The sequence below is a fragment of the Rhinoderma darwinii genome, chromosome 6, assembly GCF_050947455.1.
Source record: "Rhinoderma darwinii isolate aRhiDar2 chromosome 6, aRhiDar2.hap1, whole genome shotgun sequence".
Lineage (NCBI taxonomy): Eukaryota > Metazoa > Chordata > Amphibia > Anura > Rhinodermatidae > Rhinoderma > Rhinoderma darwinii.
Genome location: NC_134692.1, coordinates 7,644,865 through 7,671,322, shown reverse-complemented (window position 1 = coordinate 7,671,322; position 26,458 = coordinate 7,644,865). Strand labels below are relative to the sequence as shown.

The 26,458-nt window shown below is 41.9% G+C and overlaps 1 long non-coding RNA gene across 5 annotated transcripts in view; it reads right to left on the bottom strand.

Annotated features, from left to right (window-relative positions):
• Positions 1 to 490: 490 nt before the first annotated feature.
• LOC142655199 (uncharacterized) overlaps positions 491 to 26,458 on the bottom strand; it is a 112,583-nt gene continuing 86,615 nt past the window's right edge. For 3 of the 5 annotated variants that reach the window (XR_012849446.1, XR_012849445.1, XR_012849444.1), the window contains one exon: positions 1,733 to 6,073. This is a non-coding gene — a long non-coding RNA (uncharacterized LOC142655199). The other 2 variants (XR_012849448.1, XR_012849447.1) reach the window with 2 other exon arrangements.

Below are 26,458 nucleotides of genomic sequence, written 5' to 3'. Positions count from 1 at the left end.
CCCAATATTCTGATTTTCTGAAAGACTAAATTTTGGGTTTTCATTAACTGTTGCCATAATCATCAACATTAAAATAAAAAACTGCTGGAAATAGATCCCTCTGTGTGTAATGAATCTATACAATATATGAGTTAAACTTTTTGAATTGAATTACTGAAATAAATTAACTTTTTGATGATATTCTAATTCATTGAGAAGGACTAGTATATACACAGACTGTCCAATAGGCTGGGAATAGACTGGAGTTGTATTATAAAAGTATTTAAAACTGTTCTGAGGAAATTAATAATCACTTTAGGTTTTTTTTCCACCCGCAACGTAAAAACTACCGCTCCCAATTTTATTGTTATTTTAATGAGGATATCTGTAAATGTCAGGCTGTATGATACTCGTTCTCTGCTTTAAATGTTATGTAAAGCGCTTCTGCAACAATGCACAAATAAATCACAGTCTAATTGGGTAACCAAGGATCCATTTATTAAAAAACTAACCTGACTCACAAACAGCACACTTAAAGTAATTACAACCTATTCCTTTCAGGAGCGACGTTCTGCGCGGATCGAGAAAGCTTTTCCAGGATTAAGTGACCGCAGCCTGACAATTAAGAGCTCACTGCACTTCTAAATTGCTAAGTTTCAGTTCATCGGCTATTTGGGTTTGTTCCATATTTCCTAAAGTATGGGAAAGAAAAACATTTAGTATATTTGCATACAATAATTCATTTTGACTGGAAATCTGAATAATAGGATAGACTTCATTCACATCTGTGTCCGGGCTCCGTTCATGGGTTCTATCGGAGCTTTCCGTCAGGGGAACCCATGAACGGAACCCTGACTGAAACAAACGGAAACCGCAGGTTGATTTCAATGGTGACGGATCAGGTGCAAATGGTTTTCATTTGTCACCATTGTTTAAGGGTATGTTCACACGACCTATTTTCAGACGTAAACGAGGCGTATTATGCCTCGTTTTACATCTGAAAATAGGGCTACAATAAGTCGGCAAACATCTGCCCATTCATTTGAATGGGTTTGCCGACGTACTGTGCAGACGACCTGTTATTTACGCGTCGTCGTTTGACAGCTGTCAGACAACGACGCGTAAAAATACAGCCTCGTCAAAAGAAGTGCAGGACACTTCTTTGGACGTTTTTGGAGCTGTTTTCTCATAGACTCCAATGAAAACAGCTCCAAAAACGGACGTAAAAAACGCCGCGAAAACGGCGTGAAAATGCCGCGAAAAATGCGAGTTGGTAAAAAAACGTCTGAAAAGCAGGGTCTGTTTTCCCTTGAAAACAGCTCTGGATTTTCAGACGTTTTTGTTGACTACGTGTGAACATACCCTTAGGGTTCTGTCATTTTGACAGAATCAATACTGTAGTCGACTGCGCTATTGATTCTGTCAAAACGACGGAACCTTTACACAATGGTGACAAACGGAAACCATTTGCACCGCATCCGTCACCATTGAAATCACTGGTGATGCAAATGGAAACCTATGGTTTCCGTTTTTGTCTCAGTCAGGGTTCCATTCATGGGTTCCCCTGATGGAAACCTCCGACAGAACCCATGAACGGAGCCCCGACGCAGATGTGAACAAAGCTAAAGACGGAGGGTTGGAAACCAGAATAAGAGCAGAACACATATCACCTATATTGTGCTTGGTCTTCTCAATTTTTTTCTCAATGGTCCAACCAATGGTTCGATATTCATACCCGCTCTGTAGAGGAGAGGGGTGCCCATTAGAGTTGAGTGAATTAATTTCCATTGGGAGTCACTGGGAAATGGGGTTCACACTACAAGATTTGCTTATGGCAATTGGTAGCGAAAATTTGGCAAATTGATTTTTCTATTATATTCTATGGGCTAGTGGATTAGCCATTGGTAGTTTGACAACTTGGGCAGGTTTGGTGCTCTCTAGTCTCCATAATAATAGTGAACATGGAGCCAGCCTGCTCTTGCTGGGTGCTCATATTGGTGGAGGAGTTGAAGTAATACACATTGGATAGTCCTCTGCTTCTTGACCATTGTAGCTGAGAAGGTGGCATATAACACTACATCTCTGGCTGACTTTTTGACAATTTTGTTTGATGTTTTTGAGAGTGTATAGGAGGAGAGTCATCATGGTCACGCCACTGATGAGGAAGTTTGATGGGGCCCAGCTTGGGCACTTCTCTCCGTGAGCTCTATGGTGAATATGCCTTAGTCCCTATGTGTTGGAAGAGGTGGAAGCTCAATAGTGCCATACTGTTCAAAATTTGAACCCCCAAAAAAAACAAAAAAAAAAACACAGCAAAAATTTTGGTAAAAAAACGGCACGTGTCAACCCAGCCTCAAACCTGTCAGTTGCCCTTCCTGCTCCCAACCAGTTCTAAAGGTTGAAGATAACAAATGTCTTCTCCAAGAAGTTGCATCACTTGGATGTTTCCTCCTTTCCATTTGGAGAAGAGCTCATAAAATGATGTAGAGCCACATAATTAAGAGGGATCGGGTTGGTACTTGGATGGGGAAGGGCATTTAGTATATCCAGATTTCATAGGGCATTGATGATGACATGTGGATAGTTGCCTGTTTAGAGCATTTTAAGCCTGGTGTTTAGACCCCTCACAATGCCCAAGATGAGCATCGTGGCCATTTAAGGGTTAAATCCAAGTAATAACCGGCAATATTGGGGCATGAGAGGCCAATGTAGCTCAGAATAAATACTTCTTGGTATAATAAAGAATCTGTATGATCTCATATTCGTGCGTTGTGTTTTATCTTCCTTTCCTGTAATTGTGAACATCTGTCCTTTAGCCAACAGTTCTATGTAACTTCTCGTACAGTTTTATTACCCGTCCTCACTTTGTGCCCTATTCAAATAATTATAACATTTTCTCACTAATTGAATGCGTATTATGTATTATCAGGTCATTGTCATATTCCTACAGGTACATTAATATATTACAATTAGATATGTATTACTTCGCTGTCGCTGCTTAGTTACGGAGGACTTTGTGTTCTCGTAGTCAAGAAAAGTCAAGGAAGCAAACCTTCACCTCACATAATGGAATATACTTTTAATATATATTGAAGTTCTACAAAGTTGGAAACAAAATGGAAAAAACCTACATCTCAAAAAGACAAAGCTTTTCTCATTGCTATGAATTACATTTTCTGGTTCATAACCTGACTCTCACATCTCATATATATCTACATAGCGGTCGGAGCTCCCAATTTTGGACAAGTTCCAAATCACCAACATAGGGTGGAATTTATTAAGACTGGAATTTCATAATTCAGTCTTAATGTAAAGAGCACTGGAGTAAAATGCGCCTAATTTAAATTAGGCACATCTCTGAAGGTTCATGCACTAGAAAGGGAAATGTACGCCGACAATGAGCTGGCGCAGCTGTCCGATATAATTTGCGCATGTTTTTGGCATAAATTATAGTGAATTTGTCATGCCGGGGGTACCCAGCCCCATCTTGCTAAGGTGTAAAAATGCAAAAGATTAAAAATTTTTGCAAATTGTGACTTCTCTTAGTAAAAAAATTGGCGTAGAGTGATTAATAAATTCTCCCCATAGGGTTAAAAGCTAAAATTATATCTGCCTGAAGCCACCACTAGAGGGAGCTTATACATTAAAATTAATAAAAACACAGTATGCAGTAAGCTCCTGAGCTCCCCCTAGTGGTGACTGCAAGTAGATTGAATTGTATCATTTATTTCTATGTCTACGCAGGGGATTTGAAACTATCTAGCAGGAAAAAGCAGAGCTCTTACCTCTAATATAAAAGTTAAATTAGGCAATTACTAGGCAGAGCATTTTGGACCTAAACAAAACCCACATTATTAATACCGGCCTTTTTTGCTTCAATGGAATTGTAAAGGATAGGTGCAAGAACTGTGCTTAATTTATTAAAAACGCAATTTTCGGGCTTTTAAAATTGTTTTTCCGAATATCTTTTTACACCTGTTATGATTGCCACTAATTTGCACCTTTTTAAACCTTTGCCTTAGATAAATGAGTCTATAAGTACATTTACAGCTTGACCACACCCTCTTATCTTCTCTTTTTTTGGAGTGAAAAGACAAATGTTGCACATTTTTTAGCAAATTTGGCAAAATTTTGGAGCAATTTCAGATGCGACATTCTAACCTGTGCAATTTCTGCAAAAATGTGACATAAACTGAATAATAAATGTCGGCCATAGAGGATATTTAATAAAGTTGGCAAAGTAATTCTCTGACTTAGCGAATCAATCCGAAATGATCTATTATTATAAATACATATTCCCTACAGCATATAAACAGTGATTTGTGTCAAATTCGTGGCAAGCATGATGGTTTGTCTCCACCTTATGTCTGTATATTCTCCTATCAAACCCAAACCCTATCCCCACTCTCTCCCGTACCCCTGTACCACTAACCCTCAAAATGCCAGGACCACAAACCCCTCATAGTATCCAGTTTTGCTCAATATATTCACCCCCCACATTAACTTCTCAACAGGACCTCTGGGAATACTGCACCATCAGCATTACCACCACTCTTTGAGGTGCGGTCTTCCCGCACACCAAACATTGACTCAAGGAAAGGTGGCACCTTTCACCTGGGTCAGTGTGGACACCCATCAAAGAGGCCATGGCCAAGGGTACTAGTTGTGCAAGTCCTCGGGCATTGCTATCTACTCAAGAAAAAGTTCTAAAATTGTTTACTTATCGGTCAGAATTAATGTAGATCAGAATCAAACCAACAAAGTAATAGGGCCCAGGGACTTTTACAATTTGGGCAGAGTGGTGCACTTACCATAGAGGCATGGCATGCTTGGTCATTGGTATGATCCATGAGGTTGGTGTTATGCCCATGGCCACGGACCGTCGGGATTACTCACCTCCCGACAGCCGATGGATCTGTGAGGAGGATCTCAGGAGACGGCAGCGCTCACTTCCGCTTCACTCTGCTGTGTCCCGCGATTGCGCACCTGAAAAGTATGTCAAATTAGCCCATGATCACCCTGGACTATATAAAGGGCCCTGCCCCTTCCTTCATTGCCTGAGCTTTGTTGTATTTACCCGTGTTAGTCTTTGCAAATGGTCAATGTGTTTTTCAGTTCCCAGTGTACCCGTACCTGCTACCTGTATCCTGTATCCCGTGCTACATTGTTCCTGTGCCATAGAGAGTTGGAGTCGTGTTGTGCCGTATACTATGCCTGCTGTGTAACACCTCGCCTGGTGTCTGCCTGCCTCCAAGGTCCCATCCGAGCCTAAACATTGCTACTGTCTATAGGCATTGACTTGGTATCCTGTTGGCCAGCTGCTATCCCGCTGCGGCAGTACGTCCCAGTGGGTCCACACACCCACCGTGACAGTCAGCACTTGAAGAAGTGGCGTTTTAACACCACTCTCATCTCCTACCTCTGCCCCAAGAGCAATTGTGTTACAAAACATGCCCTTGCATTAGGCCAACATAGGCTGGTATAAAATTGCAGTAACAGTGTAGAGATGCCCAAAATTTTTTACTTCCCCTTTCCCATCCCTTGGTTGAACTTGATGGACATGTGTCTTTTTTCAACCGTACAAACTATGTAACTATGTAACTATGTAACAGAGAGCATGGCCCCGGAGTAGAAGCCCCATTGTGATTCTTATAACCATGTACCTGGTCCAGACATCTCCTTGTCTCTCATTTTATAAATACAACCAATATTTCTTGTAAGATTTGAAATTTAAGAGTCTGATTTCCCATGATGCTCCACTTTCTGAATAATTTATCTTCAGATGTCATATAGTCTTTGGGTATTATTCAGCTTTATGACCATCTGGAGTGCGGCTTCTCATTTTTATTTATTAGGAAACAACAGGAGATCCGGCCGACTTGATAGAGTTCCGTAAATGCGGTTGGGAGTAATTGCACGCGGCGTCGTTAATGCTTAGTTCATCACATTGTATAAATTACATATCTGCCATTTATCCATTCCAATTCCTCGGCAAACTCCAAAGGGAGATCCAATTATTCGGTAACTCGCAGATATTGAATTCTGTATCGCTCTGACGAGGAGGCCTCCCACCATATATATTGTTCTCCATTGCCTAAAAAATAAAGTAGAGCAAGAGGTTAATATTTCCAGTGCGGCTTCTCCACCCTTTAAGAAAACAGAAATATATTACTCGCTATTTTCTCCAAGCAGATGGCCCCAGAGATGTACAAGCGCTGCGTAAATCTGACCGTAACTGAGCTGTTTATTAAACGTGACCAGCAGCCGACTCCATGTAGATGGATAGATTTAATATGAGAATAGATTGCCGGTAGCTGGAGATAAAGACCTGCTAAGGACGTAATATGTAGAGATATGACACCGATAGACCGCCGCTTGAAGCTTGTGTGATATATACGCTGCTGGCTGATACCGAGCTCGCTATCTTCTGATGAAAAATGTTTGCACTTAATCGTTCTAGCAGAAGCTCATGAAATTCTGGGATATGTAATAACTAACAAGTTATTAGGGTGTGTAGACTTGTCATGTATTTGACAAGCTCGGGATATGTGGTTGATACGTAGCTTGAAGATCCTGGGGCCCCCAATGCATAAGCTCCACTCAGGTCCACCACAGCCTTACATAACCACCCAACCATTAAAGGCCACCATTACAGAGGTCCTCAGGGTTGTCACAAGATTTTCTACAGATCCTGAATGGAAAATCTGTATTGCCAGGGCAAATTAAAAACAACTGGTCACCCTTTTTGGACATGTCTATTTTAGTAAATATTTGTATTCCCCATGAAATTACAATTCTGGATCATCTTTTCTTAGAACTACACGCGGTGCCGTTCCTGTTATTCCTCCTAGAAATGTATCAATAAATTGACAACTGGGTGTTACCAGTTGGGGGCGTGTCCCTATAAAGACTGACAATGTCCAATCAGGGCTGACATGGTGAGACTGTGTAGGGACACACCCCTTTGGTAACACCCAGTTGTCAATTCATCCATTTATTTCTAGAAGGAATAACAGGAACGGTGCAACACAGAGTTCTAAGAAAATATGTTTCAGAATTGGTATTTCAATGGGGATTACGAGTATTTACTAAAACGGACACGTCAGGAGAGGTGACAGGTCCTCTTAAAATCCCCCCTTCTCTGTACTGGAAGAGTTACTGTGTTATTTTGCATCATATTCATGTACTGGGAGGCTCAGGATGAACAGATCCCTCCTATATAGGAGAATGCTGCATGAGGAAAGATGAAGTGAATGGGTTAAATGAATACCTGATGTAACATAAAATCCATGACTCTGGTCAGTAACAATGCTGCCCTTGTGGCTGGGTCTGTGGGACCTCTTGGGGGGGGGCACTTTGGTTATTATAATGAGGCAGCTCTATGTAGTGCTGCGGTCTGTGGGACCTCTTGGGGGGGCACTTTGGTTATTATAATGAGGCAGCTTTATGTAGTGTGATTACTTCATTGTGCAGTTGGCATTATAAACACACTGCTTGCTTATAGCCGCCCTGCAGTTCATTATGTAACAGGACGGGCTTTATTGCAACTGTAGCCGCTATAGATACAATCCTGTTAATATGAGGGGTCTTTACTTACACAGATAATAGGCAATGTATTCAGGCCACATCGATCCTGGGTATCAAGATTTTGTGACATCACTCAATCAGCACATGTGACATCACTTACTGTGAGATGTGCCACTCAAGCAAGGGACTGCTGCTGGACTCAGTGCCCTACATAGGGCACGGGGGCACTGCCCAACTACCCACACATTTAATCTCCCATTTGGCAAAGTAGCCAAGTCTAGAATGGCCGGGCACCCTCATATCTTGTATGCTCAATAACCATGCTGTTACCAGTTACCATGATGCCGCAGACCACCGGCACAAACTTATCAGCGATAAACTGCTAGTCATTCTTCTTTTTATTTAATAACATTTTCTGCGGTTACTGAATTGAAAAAAAATCTCCTTTAAGTTTTTGTAAACTATACTTCATCTACTTTGTGTTTTGATTCTTCATCATTTCCAAAATCTATGCTTGCTCTCAGTGAAAGGAAACCTTATCATTTCATCCAGAGGTTGAATACCCATCCTGATCATTCACAAATGAAGGGCTCAGTACAAGGTATCACAGCTCTCGCTATTGTAATGAGCCATGCTTCTGTGCCAGTTGGACATAGGATGAGTTTGCGACCCCTGGATGCAAATAAGAATGTTCCCATTCACTGACAGCAAGCAGAAATCTTGAAAGCAAGAGAAATGGAAAAAAAATGCACGGGGGAGAACTATCCAAACTGGAGAAAAAGGCAAATTGGAGCAATTGAGCAGAAAATTCCTTTAACTTGCCCAGTGATACATTAATATTAATACTACACTTACCTGTTGTTACCCCGATGACCATTTGATGACGGCAAAATGGGTAGAGAGATATATGGGGCAGTTCCGGGGTCAGAAGAGATAGTCATTGGTCTAATCAGCACAAGGGATGGCAGTATAGGGCTTTAAAGGGCCAACATATATAAATCTAAGAATCTGTGCGGTCACGGAGTGATATATATATATATACACGTTCAGCGCAGCGCCATTCAGTGATGGTCGCCATGATGATACGTATTCTTTCCAGCAGTGCCCAGATAATACATCTGTGCATAATGTAACTCGTAGGTCAAGGTCTGGGCTAAGTGACTCTATTTAGGGATTGTCAAACCCATCATTTCCTGTGAAGCCACATTTCAATACTCAGGAGCCCAGAACATCAATCATGTATCTGGTACCCGGCTCAGGTCGACGCTGTATACAAGATTAGGGCCGATCCTGTCAACACCCAAGAAGCGTAAAAATCATTACATCCATCACCTGGGAAGCATTTCAGAAAGGAAAGGTCATTTCATGGATGATTTAGCCACCAAGCTAGCGTAGCCCAAAGCCGGTGACCTCGTCCTTAACCCTCTCATGGCCGATTTAGATGAGATCCTTCCTGTGCATTGTAAAGTGATGCCGAGTGAAACATTCCGATGAATATTTGTTACATTTTCTATAAATTCAGATACTAAATCTATAAACATGGAGTCATCCGGGCGGAGCCGTATCAACCCTGTCAGTCAAAGATCTAGGAAAAATTAGGGCAATCTGACTTAGGCCTCATGAACACGGTCATGCCTGTAATCATGGCCTGCGATTTTGTGCCGTGCTCCCACACAAAGTATGGGAGCACGGCCCGCAAAAAATCTAAAAGTAGGACATGCTCCATATTTGCTGGCACGGTTCTACGGCACGGAGCGATACAGAAAGGTGTCTGCTGCAAATAGAAACGGGCGGGTCCGTAATTGTGGACCGTATTGCGGTCTGCAATTACTGAGTTGTTTTTTTTACGGTCGTGTACATGGGGCCTTAGTCTTAGGGTATGTTCACATGCAGTGACCAAAAACGTCTGAAAATACGGAGCTGTTTTCAGGTGAAAACAGCTCCTGATTTTCAGAAGTTTTTGTAACAACTCGCGTTTTTTGCGGAGATTTTTACGGCCGTTTTTGCAGTTGTTTTTCAATGGAGTCAATGAAAAACACCTCCAAATACGTCCCAAGAAGTGTCCTGCACTTCTTTTGACGAGCCGTCATTTTACGACGCGTAAAATAAAGGCTCGTAGGAACAGAACATCGTAAGCAATGGGCAGATGTTTGTAGGCGTAATGAAGCCATTTTTTCAGGCGTAATTTGAGGCGTAAAACTCCCGAATTACGCCTGAAAATACTGCGTGTGAACATACCCTTAGTAGAAAAAATCTGCCTCAAAATTCCTTTAGGATTTTTGAGGCAGGTATTGAAATGCAAGCGTTTTTTAAAATGTTTTTTACACCTTTTTCTAAGCCACATGCACACGACCGAGGCCCATCAGTGATCCGAGGCCCGTCAGTGATCCGAGGCCCGTCAGTGATCCGAGGCCCGTCAGTGATCCGAGGCCCGTCAGTGATCCGAGGCCCGTCAGTGATCCGAGGCCCGTCAGTGATCCGAGGCCCGTCAGTGATCCGAAGCCCGTCAGTGATCCGAAGCCCGTCAGTGATCCGAAGCCCGTCAGTGATCCGAGGCCCGTCAGTGATCCGAAGCCCGTCAGTGATCCGAGGAAAGATAGGACATGTTCTATCTTTCCTCAACTCGGAGACTCAGACCATTTTTCACGGACCCGATTCACCCTCTAAAGTGAATGGGTCCGTGAAGACGATCGGGTGACACTCGCAAAAGGGCACGAGTGGCACAACGGTCGTATGCAAGAGACCTTACACTTTTGTTTCAGACATTTTTTCAAATTAGTCAAAAACTGTTTAAAAAAACGAGTAAAAAATACTCCAAACTAACGAAAAAACCTGTGTGAACTAGGCCTTAAACAAATTGTATGATGCTCCGAATGATAAGCCATTGTTTCTATAACGTGTCCTGAATAAGTGCAATCTACACTAAAATAATATACCGTACTATAATAAATATAATTAATGCTGCTCTCCAGGCTCCTCCTCCTTATTGCGGCTCCTCCCCTCAGTCTATATGCCACAGTTTCCTGATAAACCTTTTCTCACCTAAGATTTAGTTACTTGTAGATTATAATTATTTTCTCCTTGTTGAAATGGAAATCAGCTCTTCATGTACTGACTTCCTGCTTATCTTGTGCCGTCAATTTGCGAAAGGAGCTGTAGTGTAAAGCATGGGAAGGGCCTGAGATGTCAATGGGGCAGGATATAGATTTGAGATTACTTGAGACTCCAATAGACCATGCAGCTAGACTGGAGTCACAGATCATAGTACACTTATGGAGCAGAATGGCAGTATAAAGCATGGGGGAGGGAAAGAGAAGCAGATGAGACGGGAGAATAAATCTTTCTCAGACTCCAATATATAATGCAACTCAGCTGAAAGCAATCCAGCTGCAGCCTGGGACATAACTGCAGGAACAGAAAGGGGAAATCTTGGGGAATTCTAGACCCTGTTCACACAGTTTTTTTTTCCAAGTAGAAAAAATCTGCCTCAGAATTCCTTCTGGAATTTTAATGCAGATTTTGAACTGCCTGCACGTATTTTTCATTAAAGTTAATGCAAGGACCGCGGGCAAAAAACGGCGCAAAAAAAATGTAAAGGTCAAAGGCGGAAATTACGGCAAGAAAGGACATGCCCGGGAAAAAAACGCCTCTGCCTCCCATTGAGAGCGATTTGGCAGTTTTGTGTTTCCGACGCAGTTTCTGCATCAAAATCAGTGCCAAAAACTCTGTGTGAACTGACCCTAAGTGACTGTCGAGAAACAGACCTTGAGCAGATTGGTTGAAATCTCAGAAAATGCACTTTAAATGAAAAATTGAGCTCTGCTACATCTGCATTTTTCCTTTATATAAAAAATATCACGTCAATGTGTCAAAATCAGAACGAATGAACCGAAATCCGTAAATGAAGTTTTCTCCCTTTGACAAGTACAAAGTAAAAGGCGTTATCCGGAAAGACTCATTTACGTTAAATTGTCGGTCATAAGAATGAAAAAAAAATTGCTTCTAAGCAAAATACAGACAATATATGAACGCAATGATTTCAAAATGGCCGCCGCGACTCCCTCCCGGGCCTATGCAATGACAAAACGCTAATTGCTTTATATCGTATGACAACAAAACATTCTTCTGCGGGTACATTAACACCAGATCCATCTTTATCCTGCTCGCTCTCCGGGAGAAAATTGCTGTTGACTCGGGACCATTTTTAATTAAAGTGATTACAGTTTGGAATTCATCAAAGGAAGGCGTCGTTATAGGAGACGCGCTCCGCACCGCGTTTCGCAAGCCTCATTGCATCTAACAACTCCGATGATTATTTCATCCCTCTGTGGGCTCCTAAATGGCAGAAAAAAAGGGGGAATAGGCAAGTTTTGATGTATTTACAAGTCACCGCATTGTAATGATATGCCGAAAGCCAACAGACTCGCCGCTATGCGAGCGCTTTGTCTTGCAGACGCACGCAACGGTGAAAAATGGCGGCATGAAGTCAAGACGCGGCTGCTGACAAGTCCAAATGACGCTCGGCTTTCCAGGCGTAATAGAATCTCACATCGTATTGTGCGATTAGACAAGAGACGAGGCCGCGAGGAAGAGAGAAAATAAAAAGTATCCGGCACCTAAAGGGTTTTAGAACCTTCAGAATTGATACATAAAAGTCTAAATGTGTCTTTGAATTACAATTCAGTGAAGAAAGAGACAGAATTATAAACAGAAGCTGCTGAAATCTACAGGAAAAGTTACAAAGTAGCTGAGTCAAGAGAAATACAAGTCCTCCAGCGTCTTCCGTCAGGTCAGCTGTTTCTTAGGTATATCTGATCTTGGGAAAGCTGGGTAGCGACCAGTATAGTCAAGATTACAGCTGCCATATGGTCCAGCTTTCCCCACGCTCCTGAAAGGCCAATCTGCCTAGTCATTTTATAGAGTAATCCACAATCCTGTATTCCTGCACAGATTTCGGACTGTAGAAATCCCGGCGACAACTCACTCACCGTAATATTGGGGCAGATTTTGAACTGCCAGCATTGTTTTAAAAAAAAAATTCCCACGATTTTTTCCCGAGGCCGTTGAATCTGATGCAAGGACCACAGGCACAAAACGCCGCAAAAAACACTCAGAAAAGAGCGCCGCAGGTTTTTTCTGCCTCCTATTGATTTCAATGGGAGGTAAGAGGCGGGAACGGCTTGAAGAATGAGCATGCTGCTTTTTTTTTCCACGAGCTCCATGGAAAAAATGCCTCCGCCTCTTATTGAAATTAATGGGGGACAATTTGGGTCGTATTTTGGCGTTGATTCCGAAGCAGTTTCAATGTCAAAATCAGAAACAAAAAACGATGTGAATTGAACCTTAGAAAGAACCTTGAGAATAAGCAGATCCCAACGTCTACTCTGCTGGGACCCCCAGCGATCAGCTATAATCTGTGGGAAAACCTGGCAGTAAGTGTTCAGTTTCCCTGCAGCGCCACCAGAGGAGAAATGAAGTATTACACAGTGTCCATTCCTATCAATGTGTTGTCTGTGTAATACAGGACAGGACATGTCCCCCAGAGAGAGACCTTCTATGTAACCGCTCTCTGACCAAGAGAGGAGTATCCTGAACAGCGGACCCCCTCTATTACCCCAGAATTTCCTAATAGGGGGTATGATAATGGACAATCCCTTTAAGATAAAAAAAACAAATACCTTTTAAAAGTTCTTAATTTATCATGTGGTTAAACATTTAATAAATTTTTGGGGAGGGAAACAATATGGCGGCTTTTTTTTTTCAACTTTCTTAAAGTGTAACTAAACGTTTCACAAACTTTTGACATGTCATAGTGACATGTCAGAAGTTTGGATTGGTGGGGGTCCGAGCACTGAGATCCCCACCAATCGCTCAAATGAAGCGTCAGAAGCCCTCGTGTGAGCACTCAGCCACTTCGTGTCTGTTCGGCTTTTTCCAGAAAGCTGATATAGTGGAGTACGGGCGCATAGACTTTCTATTGAGCTCGTACCACGATACATTGATTTCCGTAAAAAGCTGAACAGAAACTAAGCGGCTGAGCGCTCACACGAGGGCTTCTGACGCTCCGTTTGAGCGATTGGAGGGGGTCTCAGTGCTCAGATCCCAGCAATCAAAACTTCTGACATGTCCCTATGACCCTTTAAAGCCCTGATTGACAAGCCTGCTGAATTATGTGATACATCCCCCACTCCCATATATCTACATAAGAATGCCATAATGGCAGCCATACTAGTTTATACATCTGTATAGAATATTTAATAACCAAAGACGACAACTCAAAGTTTTATATTAACGGGGGATTTTTTTTGGGGGGTGTGGGCGGTGTGGGGGGCGCTTGGGGGGTGTGGGGGACGCATGTTCTTACGCCGTTATTTTCTGAAGGTAAATGCAGCTAAGTGTCCCCTGGCGCTGTCCTGCCTCCTGATGTCACCCCGGCCATACAGAACCCCATGCAGCTGAGGAGGGAATGGACAAGTATATCCTCACCCTTAGGATACATCCATATCAGTGTTTTAGCGACAACTCTCCATTTACTATTATCTGGTAGAAGCGAGAATAAACAGCAAACACCTATGGAACATTATGCCCCTATTGTGAAAAAATTCCTTCCTGACCTATAGATATACTTTCCTTCACGATTCCCCGCCCATTTATATAGGACACGCCCCCAAATTACTATTTGAATTACCAATCTCCTCCTCATACCTTACAATGAATACAGACCCCAGACCAAATCCCTAAACAATTACAGACTTTCAGACCAGAACCCCAAAGTAATACATACCCACTAAACAAATACGGACCCCAGACTAGACCCCCTAATAAATACAGACCTTAGGTAAGACCTCCAAACAAATATAGACACCAGACCAGATAACCTAATGAAAAAATAGACCCCAGACCAGACCCCTAAAACAATACTGACCCCAGACCCGCTAAAAAAATACAGATCCCAGACCAGACTGACTCCCTAAAAAAATCCAGATATCAGACCAGACCCCCGAAATACACACTCAGATCTGACCACCTAAACCAATACATATCCCAGACCAGAACCACTAAAATAATACAGACCCCCTAATAAATATAGACCCCAGACCAGAACCCCTAAACCCAGAGGCGTAGCTAGGTTCTCCAGCACCCCCAACCTCTTTCCCGACATCTCCTTCCCCCTCTCCGTGTTTGTTTTCTCTACCAATTGACGTGTCATTTATTTTTATGTAACGCGAGCATAAAAACATTTGTACATTTTACAAGCAATATGGTTCTATACACAACACCAGAACCAAGCTCAGTACATATATACAGCCCCAGAACAAAGCTCATTACATATATACAGCACCAGAAGCAAGCTCACTACATATATACAGCACCAGCACAAATACAGCTCAATTTAGTGCAACCCCTGCCGTATAGGTGTGTACGGCGTAAAACTACAGCTCCCAGCATGGCCCAAACAATGATAAGGATATGCTGGGAGTTGCCGTTTCACAAAAAATAAATCCTATCATAATCACACCACCCATCATCTCGCTGCAGATCATACAGTGACTACATTACTGATTAGAGGCAGAATAAACATTTACATTAAGTGACTCACCGGTGACGTCTCAGATTCTAGTTCTTTTTCTCCATCCGGTCCAGACCTCTATGGTGGCTTCTCACAGCCCATTTCTGCAGTTTGCCGCTCACATGTCTTCAGTATCCAAAAAATTCAAATGTGTGGTAGAGAACTCCATTGTGAATTTAATGTCCTCATGAATAGAGTTGAGGATCTCTAATAGGGCAATATATTTAGACACCCGACGAATGGGAAAATATTCCATATTAAACAATTTTTAACTTGTGCATCAACATTCGTTGTATATGTACTACAGTGTCCATGTAAGTTGCTATACGTGGGTGAAACCACACAGGAATGCCGCTTACGTATTAATAAGCATAGATCCACTATTAAAACCAACAAACTGGATCTTCCAGTCCCAGCACACTTTTCTTCAGCGGGACACAGGGTCAGCGATCTGAGATTTTGGATCGTTGACCATGTGCCCCTACATAGGAGGGGCGGCGATAGAATTGCCAAATTAAAACGTAAAGAACTGGAGTGGATTCATAGATTAGATTGTTTACATCCAAGGGTGTTGAATGTTGATTTTAAAGTTGGGGTGGTTCTCAACTAAATGGGTACAGTGATTGTGTTTTCTCTCTGTTGTGCCATGCATGGTTTTTCACTGTCGTTTACTACTATATATGTATCTGTGAACACATTCAATATGACGACATTGTCATTGCAATATAAAATAATAAATTTTATTAATATATCCATAAATTCTCTAAATTTTTGTCATTTTTTCAGATTCCGACATTGGGCTGGATTCTTTCCTCTGGGTTTTGGAGTCCTTATAGAACTGTTTTCATCATCTATATGCGGCCATTTACATCTGGTCAACTTGGTCCGTTTTTTTTTTTTTTTTGTTTCAACAATGGGGGCAGTATAATATGACTTTTTTTCCAGGGATAGCTACTATGGTAGTGGGCTTATAGTATATTCAGGGGAGTATCTACATGTGTACACACATTGTGACATTATTACATTGTTAATTTTATATTTTGAGGCGTTATGCCTCTAATACTTATACATTTAGATGGACACATATTTATTGCATATATATAATAACATAATACAGTATAAGCACTTTTTTACAATGGGTGTTGCTGCTGATTAACTCCCCTATTCTAACATTTTCGGACTATGTATCCGGATGTATACCTAATAAATATACATAACTAACAATATATGGCCATATTATTAATCCCATACTAAATGTTTATTGCTGATAAAATCCTCTGTTTGAAACATTTTCTGACCTCTTGTTCCATTCTAGTTTCGTTCCTGGACGTGATATGTTTTTTCCAGGTTGTAAAATGGCCGCTGCGTACTGGAATTCATACTGCGCATGCGCGAAATTAAGATAGCAAATTCTGGCCAAGATGGCTGCCGTGTTATCGAATGCGCATGCGCGGGAATAGCCACCCGCGATCTCGCGGGATTTCGCTATGCATTGCAAATAGGAATGATAGTCTCATTACACAGGTGTGCAATACATTTGTACACACACTGGACAGCTGAGACCTAGAGGAACGAGCCCTGGTTTCGGTTTTCTGCTATTGACAACTTTGAATGTTTTTATTATATACATCTGGGTGAGTCATTATGTCATTAACACTTTAATGTACCTAGGACTGTCTTTTTTCTGTACCAGTCCCTTATTTATCACTTTGTATATTCACATGTACACTGGCATTCATATTTATCTTTTAATATTGTATTTTGTTTTTGTATCATTTATTTTATATTGGATTTTGTCTTAATCACTGTTTAATTTCAATTGGGCTTTGCAAGCCTTTATATACTTATGACTTGATGTGTGTTTTTATGCTTGAAAAAAGTCCAGTTGGACTGAAACGTCGCATGGGTGAATAAATAGCTCTTGCTCTTTTTGGAAGTGCTGCCTCTGTCCATTTTTTGTCTGCTTTATATACAGGGGTTGGCTTTCTGTGGACCACTATAGGGGGAGCTATTTGTGGGATACTATATACAGGGGTGGGCTATATCTACAGGGGGACTATATACAGGGTGGGCTATATCTACAGGGAGACTATATCTACAGGGGGACTATATCTACAGAGGCACTATATCTACAGGGGTGGGCTATCTACAGGGGGACCATATTTACAGGGGGACCATATCTACAGGGGTGGGCTATATCTACAGGGGTGGGCTATATCTACAGGGGTGGGCTATATCTACAGGGCTGGGCTATATACAGGGGTGGGCTATATACAGGGGTGGGCTATATACAGCGGTGGGTTATATCTACAGGGGTGGGCTATATCTACAGGGGTGGTCTATATCTACAGGGGGCTATATACTATATAGCCCCCCCTGTAGCTATAGCCCACCCCTGTATATGGTGCTCCATAGATAGCCCACCCCAGTATATAGCCCCCTGTAGATATAGTCCCCCTGTATATAGCCCACCCCCTGTAGATATGGTCCCCCTGTAGATAGCCCACCCCAGCATATAGCCCCCTGTAGATATAGTCCACCTGTATATAGCCCACCCCCTATAGTTATGGTCCCCCTGTAGATAGCCCACCCCAGTATATAGCCCCCCTGTAGATATAGTCCCCCTGTATATAGCCCACCCCTGTAGATATAGTCCCCCTGTAGATATAGTCCCCCTGTAGATATAGCCCCCCCTGTAGATATAGTCCCCCTGTATATAGCCCACCCCCTGTAGATATAGCCCCCCCTGTAGATATAGTCCCCCTGTAGATATGGTCCCCCTGTATATAGCCCCCTGTAGATATAGTCCCCCTGTATATAGCCCACCCCCTGTAGATATAGCCCACCCCTGTAGATATAGTCCCCCCGCAGATACAGCCACACACGTCTATTACAGTTAAAAAAAATAATAATTCAAACTCACCTTATTCCCACTCCCACGCCGTCCGGCAGCCATGGAGACCTGCTCTCTTCCTGCTCTCTTCTGCACAGGTCTCCAGGGGGTTGAATGCAGCGTCTATGAAAGGCGCTGATTGGCTGGGCAGGATGACTTTCCCTGTCAGTCAGTCAGCACCTTTCATCGACGGAAGCTTCACTGGTACAAAAGGTACCAGTTGCTTCATTCGTGGAAAGGCGCTGAATGGCCGGGCACGGAACGTGCCCGGTCATTCATTGTTTCTAATTGTACCTGTGTCCTTGCGACACAGGTACAATTATAGTGCAGGAGGAGGGGGCGCTTGCGCCCCCCTCTAAGCTGCGCCCGGGGGAACGTGCCTCGCCTGCCCCCCCCTAGCTACGCCCCTGCCTAAACCAATGCAGATCCCAGACCAAAACCCCTAAACTAATACAGACACCAGACCCCCTAATAAATACAGACCTCAGATCAGATCCCTAAACAAATACAAATCTCAGACCAGACCTCTAAAGTAATTCAGACCCCAGACCCTCTAATTAATACAGACCTCAGACCAGACCCCTAAATAAATACAGACCCCAGATCAGACCCCTTAAAACAGACCCCAGATCAGACCCCTTAAAACAGACCCCAGACCAGACGTGGTAAACAAATTCAGTTTCCAGACTCCATAAATACAGACCTCAGACCAGACCCCTAAATAAATTTAGATCACAGAACGCCTGGTAGTGGATAGGACTTCAGGAACGTACTAGAAGACTATTCTGCTATTCCAGGAGGTCTCCCCTTTTTCTGTGAGATTTGATTAGAAGTAATCTTATAAATCACGTGGGATGAATGTTCAATGTTGCAAATGTATGGAACAAATGTATGGAACAAGTGCTAACTATGTAACTATGTCACCCTAGATATTATGTTATTTCAAGGAAGTATCTAAGGCTCTGTTCACACTGTCGTCATTACTTTCACTTATGACGTATGATGTTATTAGTATGACAGATTCAAACAGTGGCCAACTGACCCCACATACTTATAGAGGTTTGTCGGGGCTTCATCAAAGTTTTCATTTTGACTGAAAAAATAGCGCTGCATGCTGCACTATATTTGCCATCAAAAGTGACAAAAACTCTGACAGTTCCCCCGCCGGAAGCTCTCAACGTCAATGTGAACAAAGTCATAACCAGTTACTTTGGTGACTGTTCCGCAGCCTCGCACATATGATATTGTTTGGCCTCATGCACAGTAAAGCCGGATGTGTGGAGTCTGTATGACTGCACGCGGAGTCCCTAACGGGTCCATATTACAGAGTTGTAGGCCCTCGGTGTGGTGCTGTATGCTGCCTCCACGATGCACACACTGTCCTATAAGAGGTAAGCAATATTGTAAGTAGTTGGTGCATAGGATACAAAGACACCGGTACAGTGATGTCATCATGCAAGATGGAGCCGCCTCCCCTTATATATCATTACATTTTTATTGTTTATGAAGATCCCGTCACTAGAGATTGTTTCACCTGAGCCCTCTTCTGTCGACCGTTAGGATACATTAGGTGAATCGATTTGCTGGGTTTAAGATTTGCTTTAACCAATTTTAAGAGACTAATAGCCAAATATATTTTCATCCATTGTATTATATGAACTGGAAAATGTGGGCGGAAAAATGTATGTGATGTCATCATGTTAACAGAGGCGTAGATAGGTTCTTCAGCACCTGGGGCAAAGATTAAATTTGGCGCCCCCGAACCTCTTTCCCGAAATCTCCTTCCCCCTCGCTATGTTTGTTTTCCCTAACAATAAATGAGGTGTCATTTTTTTTTTCCACATTTTTTTTAATGTAACTCGAGCATAAATCAATTTGTACATTTTACAAGCAATATAGTTCTGTATACAACACCAGAACCAAGCTCAGTACATATATACAGCACCAGAACAAAGCTCATTACATATATACAGCACCAGAACAAAGCTCATTCCATATATACAGCACCAGAACTAAGCTCATTCCATATATACAGCACCAGAACAAAGCTCAGTGCATATATACAACACCAGAACAAAGCTCATTATATATATACACAATACCAGAACCAAGCTCATTACATATATACAACACCAGAACCAAGCTCATTACATATATACAACACCAGAACCAAGCTCATTACATATATACAACACCAGAACCAAGCTCATTGAATATATACAGCACTAGAACAAAGCTCAGTGTATATATACAGCATCAGAAACAAGATCAGTACATATATAGAGTGCGAGAACCAAGCTCGGTACATAAATACAGCACCAGAGCCAAGATCAGTACATATATAGAGTGCCAGAACCAAGCTCAACACATATTTTCATCCCCAGAACCAAGCTCAGTACATAAATACAATACCAGAATCAAGCTCATTACATATATACAGCACTAGAACCAAGCTCAGTGCATATATACAGCATCAGAACCAAGATCAGTACATATATAGAGTGCCAGAACCAAGCTCATTACATATATACAGCACCAAAACAAAGCTCATTACATATTTACAACACCAGAACCAAGCTCAATGCATATATACAGCAGTAGAACAAAGATCAGTCCATATATACAGTGTCAGGACCAAGCTCAGTACATATATACAGTGCCAGAACCAAACTCAGTACATATATACAGTGCCAGAACAAGCTCAGTACATATATACAGTGCCAGAACCAAGCTCAGTACATATATACAAATACAATAGCACAAATACAGCTCAATTTAGTGCAACCCCTGCCATATAAGATTCCACTAAATTGTATACAGCTCCCAGCATGGCCCAAACAATGATAAGGATATGCTGGGAGTTGCTGTTTCACAAAAAAAAATCATACCACCATCATCTTGCTGCAGATCATACAGTGACTACAGTACTGATTAGGCCACATTCACACAGGCGTTGCGCATCTCTGACATGAAAAACGGGCGTTTTTTATGTCCGAGGTGCATCCGTGGTCTGCGCTACAGGGCGCAATATCATGCATCCCCCATAGACTTGTCTATGGAGGGATGCATGAAGCGTGAAAAAATATGTCCTATTTTCTCCTGGAACCTTCGTACGGTCCATTGAAACAACGGCCGTGTGAACGACCACATTGAATTATATAGGTACGTGTGGGGGACATTGTTTCAATGGCCATCACACGAACGTTTAACACGTTTGTGGGAATCTGGCCTTAAAGGCAGAATAAATATTTACATTAAGTGACTCACCAGTGACTATCTTAGATTCTAGTTGTTCTTTTTCTCTTTTTTTCTCCATCCGGTCCAGACCTCTATGAAGACTTCTCCCGGCCACAGCCCATTTCTGCAGTTTGCAACTCAGATGTCTTCAGCTTCTCCCTGTTCAAACATTTCTGCACCTATAAACAAAGATAAAGTTCTCATGGTGCCAGACACGGCACACCTAAATATAATAGCACCATACACTGCACCTCTAATTATAATAGAACCATACACTTTCCATGATTATAATAGCACCATACACTGCACCTCTAATTATAATAGCACCATACACTGTGTCCCACACAAACACACACACACCGTGCCCCCTGTAGATAGTGCCCTACATAGATCCCCCTGTAGATAGTAACCCCGATAGAGCTCCTGTAGATAGTGCCCTACATACAGCCCCCTGTAGATAGTGCCCACATATAGCCACCCCTGTAGATGGTGCCCCACATATAGCCCCCTATGAAAATAGTGCCCTACATTTAGCCCCCCCTGTAGATAGTTCCCCACATATAGCCCCATGTAGATAGTGCTCCACATATAGCCCACCCCTGCATATACTGTCCAACATATAGCCCATCTCTGTAGATATTGCCCTACATATATCTCCCCTATAAATAGTGCTCCACATATAGCCCATCCCTGTATATACTGCCTCACATATAGCTCCTCCTATAGTGCTCCATATATAGCATACCCCTGTATATAGCCCCCCTGTAGATATAGCCCACCCCTGTATATAGTGTCCAACATATAGCCCACCACTGTAGATAGTGCCCTTCATATATCTCCCCCTATAAATAGTGCTGCACATATATCCCTTCCCTGTATATAGTGCCTCACATATATATCTCCCCCTAGAGTGCTCCACATATAGCCCGACCTCTGTATATAGCCTCCCTATAGATAGAGCCCCTCCTGTAGATAACGTCCCTCACATTTTTATTAGGATAAAAAAATAACTTTACATACTCCCCTTAAAAAACCGTGCCGTCCGGTGGCAATGCAGACCTGCTCTCTTCTGACTATGACTTGCCCTGTCAATCAGCGCCTTTACGCAAGTGGCGCAAAGAAGCAATCGCGCAGCTTGAGTCGGTGAAAGGCGAATGTCCGGGCACGGAATGTACACAGCCATTTATCACTTACAGTGCAGGAGGGGGTGTGGAGGCTGGTTTCAGTGGCGCCGCTGCCCCCTCTGAAAGGCAGCAGGCCGCCGTCATGGACTGTGCAATCCTGGCACCCCCACACCTTCCCTCTTAGTTGCGCCCAGGGCACATACCCCCCTGCCCCTCTAGCTACGCCCCTGATGTTAAAGGTTTTGGCCCATCAGGGCAAGCCTTTGTCCATAGGCTATATCTAGAAGCATATTAAGGAGGGAGTTCCCCTGATGGACCACCACTTTGTACCAAAACAGTGAGCTGCTCTGTAACAGCGGTATATAGACAAGAGAAGCAAGAAGGTCAGGAATATCAAAAGAAGTTGAAAGTAGAAAATCTTTATTACAAGTCAGAAACATGAGAATCTAAAACAGGTCTTTATAACTGGATCACAGTATGACACAGTATATCACAGATATAGGTAAACAATGTATAGCATACCAAGGAACACATCTATATTTTATCCTAAGCCAGCAAGGTATGCAAGATATTCAAAAATAGAAAGTATATGTCAGGTAAAACAAGCAGTAGAATTGAAGTCTACACCTAATAAGCATAAGCAACGTAAATAGTGTCTAAATGACCTGACATAGCCTCAATGGTGTGCTTACCCATATTTCCGTAGTGTAGTGGTATGACCCAGAGGATAAGGTAGCACCCCGACGCGCGTTTCGCGTGTAGCTTTTTCAAGGTAATGATTTGGAGTCTTTATCTTCAATAAAGTGGGTGGTTGCTACTTTTGTTTCCCACCCGTACATTCATATGTCCTGTGAGACTGTTTTGTCTAATATCTGTAACAGCGGTGCCCACTTTGGTGTACCCACTGCGTCCCGGAATTACATTGATGGCCATTTGAATGGCCGGCATGTTACGCTGCATTTCCCCTGCAGCAGCCTTTTTGGGGAAATGCATGACCAGCAGAAGCTGCTGCCGGCAATAACAGCATATCTCTGTGTGTAAGAGAAGCCCTCGGCTTCTTTTTGAAAAGGTGTGGTCTTCATAAGACCACCCATTTAACCCGGGTGTTTGTCTCTGGTAGTACAACCTGGGCATAACATATTTGGCACTGAAATGGCACATCTCATTTCTGCAAAACACCTGTGGGGTCAGAATGCTCACTGCACCCCTAGATGAATGCCTTGAGAGGTGTAGTTTTCAAAATGGTATCACTTTTCAGTGGTTTCCACTGTTTTTGTCCCTCAGCGCAATGCAACATGGCATCCAAAAACCAAACTGGCTAAATCTGCCCTCCAAAAACGAAATGGCGCTCCTTCACTTTTGAGCCCTTCCGTGTGTCCAAACAGTTGTTTATGGCCAAATATGGGGTATTGCTGTATTTAGCAGAAATTGTATAACACATTTTGGGGTGTTTTTTTTCCTACAGTCCCTGTGAAAATTATACATTTTAGCTAAAACTACATATTATTAGCAAAAAATTTATTTAAATTTTTTTTGGTTTAATTACAATAAATTTAATGAAACACCGGGGTAAACAAAATGCTCAATGAACCCCTAGATGCATTTTTAAGGGCTGTAGTTTCCTAAATGATGTCACTTTTTGGGGGGTTTCTACTGTACTAGTGCCTCAGGGGCTTTGCAAATGTGACATGGCATCAGTAATCTGCGATCCAAAATCCAAATGGCGCTCCTTCCCTTCTAAACCCTGCAGTTTATGACACATGTTGGATATTGCCATACTCAGGAGGAATTGCCTATCATTTTTTTTTTCTCCTGTATTTCTTTTGGAAAATAAAAATTCTGAGCTAAAGCTTCATATTATTGGAAACAAACTTATTTTTCATTTTCACTGCCCAATTTTAATATTTTCTATGAAACAACTCTGTGGTCGAAAAAGCTCACTAAACCCCTAGATAAATTCCTTGAGGGTGTAGTTTCCAAAATGGGGTCTTTTTAGGGCTGTTTCTTATGTTTTGGCACCTCAAGGCCACTTCCAACCTGAAATGGTGCCTGGGAAAACATCCTAATAAAAAAAGGCCCCAAAAAGTGCTCCTTTATTTCTGTGGCCTGTGTTTGAGTCAAGTAGTACACTAGGGACACATATAGGAGATTTCTAAAAACTGCAGAATCAGAGTAATACATATTGAGTTGTGTTTCTCTGTTAACACTTGCAGTATTACTGAAATAAATGGATTAAAATTTGCAAAAAAATTTAATTTGTAAATTTCACCTCACTTTGCGTTAATTCTTGCGAAACACCTAAAGGGTTAACAAACTTCCTAAATGCTGTATTGAATATGGTGAAGAGGTGCTGTTTTTAAAATGGGAAAATTTATGTGGGGTTCTAATATATAGGCCCCTCAAAGTCATTTCAAAACTCACGTTTTATCTAAAAAAATAGATTTTGCAAATTTGTTGAACATTTGAAAAACGAAAGTCTTATAACGTCCTAAAAAAACAAAAACTATAATAAAAAATGATTAATACATAAAGAACACATATTGTAAACTTTATTTATTTAAACATTTGTGTGGTATCATTTTCCATTTTAGAAGCAAGGGATTTAAAATGTAGGAAATTGCTAATTTTTCCAAATTTTCTTTACATTTCCGATTTTTTTGTAAGCAAAGAAGAAACATATCAACCAAAATTGACCACTAACATAAAGTACAATGTGTCACATACAAATATTCTCAAAATCACTAGGAAAAGTCCAAGCATTCTAAAGTTATTACCTTACAAAGTGACACGTCAGATTTGAAAAATGGGGCTGCGTCCTGATGCCCAAAACAAGCCACGTCTGTAAGAGGTTAAGTCATTGGTTGTGGCTTTTGTTAAGGAGCTTTAAGCTATAACTGTCTCCAAGTATAAGAAATAGAGTCATGTTATCTGCAGTCCTATGTAAAACCATGGATATATCATCCATGGGTTGCGCTCTGCTGGCTCTAACAAAGTCAGCCCTGCTTCATCTCAACTTAAAGCAATTGCATTTGGAATGATAGAGGAACCTGGAATATTAATGAAACTTTCCACTAAGGTTCATTTCTATCCTTTCTCTCCGATCAAGATCTGGCATCGGAAATAAATGCAACTGGAACTTCCATCTCCTTTCCCCATTTGTATCTCATTACCGGCAGCCCTGAGAGTTGTGTTTGTGTCTAAACAGGAGAATATGTTTCCCTGGACTGGAAATGAAATGTTTCTGTCGCCTTCCATTCCTCTCATTGATTGGAACTAAATATTCTCCCTGTGAACAGTTTGTGATGGAGCCTCCCCCAGTCCAGATGAATGCCGCTCTCCCAACACAAACCTTGCAATTCAGTAAGAGCCAAATTGCTCTGTAGAGGAGATATACGGCTCGGAAATAGAGGCATTAGTTTTGCCATCTAAATAACTTTACACATGATCAATTCTCCGACTGGAAGACAAATAGGTAGCGCCGGCGCCAGCATGCAGCTTTGCCTTTTACCGCTTTGTTTCTGCTCATCATATAAAGAAGATCTATTATGCAGGGTGGATGGAGTCATTCCCTGAATTATTACTATAATGCGCAGATGATCGTAATATGGCCACATCCTTCACTAAATAATATTTCAGTAATCAGCAAAATTTGAATTTATTGCATTTATAGAAGATCTGCCATTGAATATTTATCACCATAGAGACGTCTGCAAAATATCAGAGGGTGCAACATCTATGAGACAAGATGTGCCCCTCACAGACTGCAGGGGGCAGTATTTTGGCAGATATTTTGTCCATTCCTGAGTTTAGCCCTACAATGTCGCAGCATAAGGGATTAATAATAGAGCGCTCATATTCTGTGGGTGAACATGGGAATCATAGAGCCCCACCAATAGTCTTGTGGATACTGGATTATCAGAATTGAACTGTAAAATTTTAATTTTTCCTTTGAACCCCAATCAATTTAAAGGTGTCAAACTCTTTGCTGATTAAGTACATTATTTATCTTTATAGCGCTCCATATATCATTCTTCTATTCACACAGACAGTTACATGATAAAATTCTGGCTGCCAACAGTCACCACTAGGGAGAGCTCCCTGCAAATAGAGTTATACATATCCTACAGA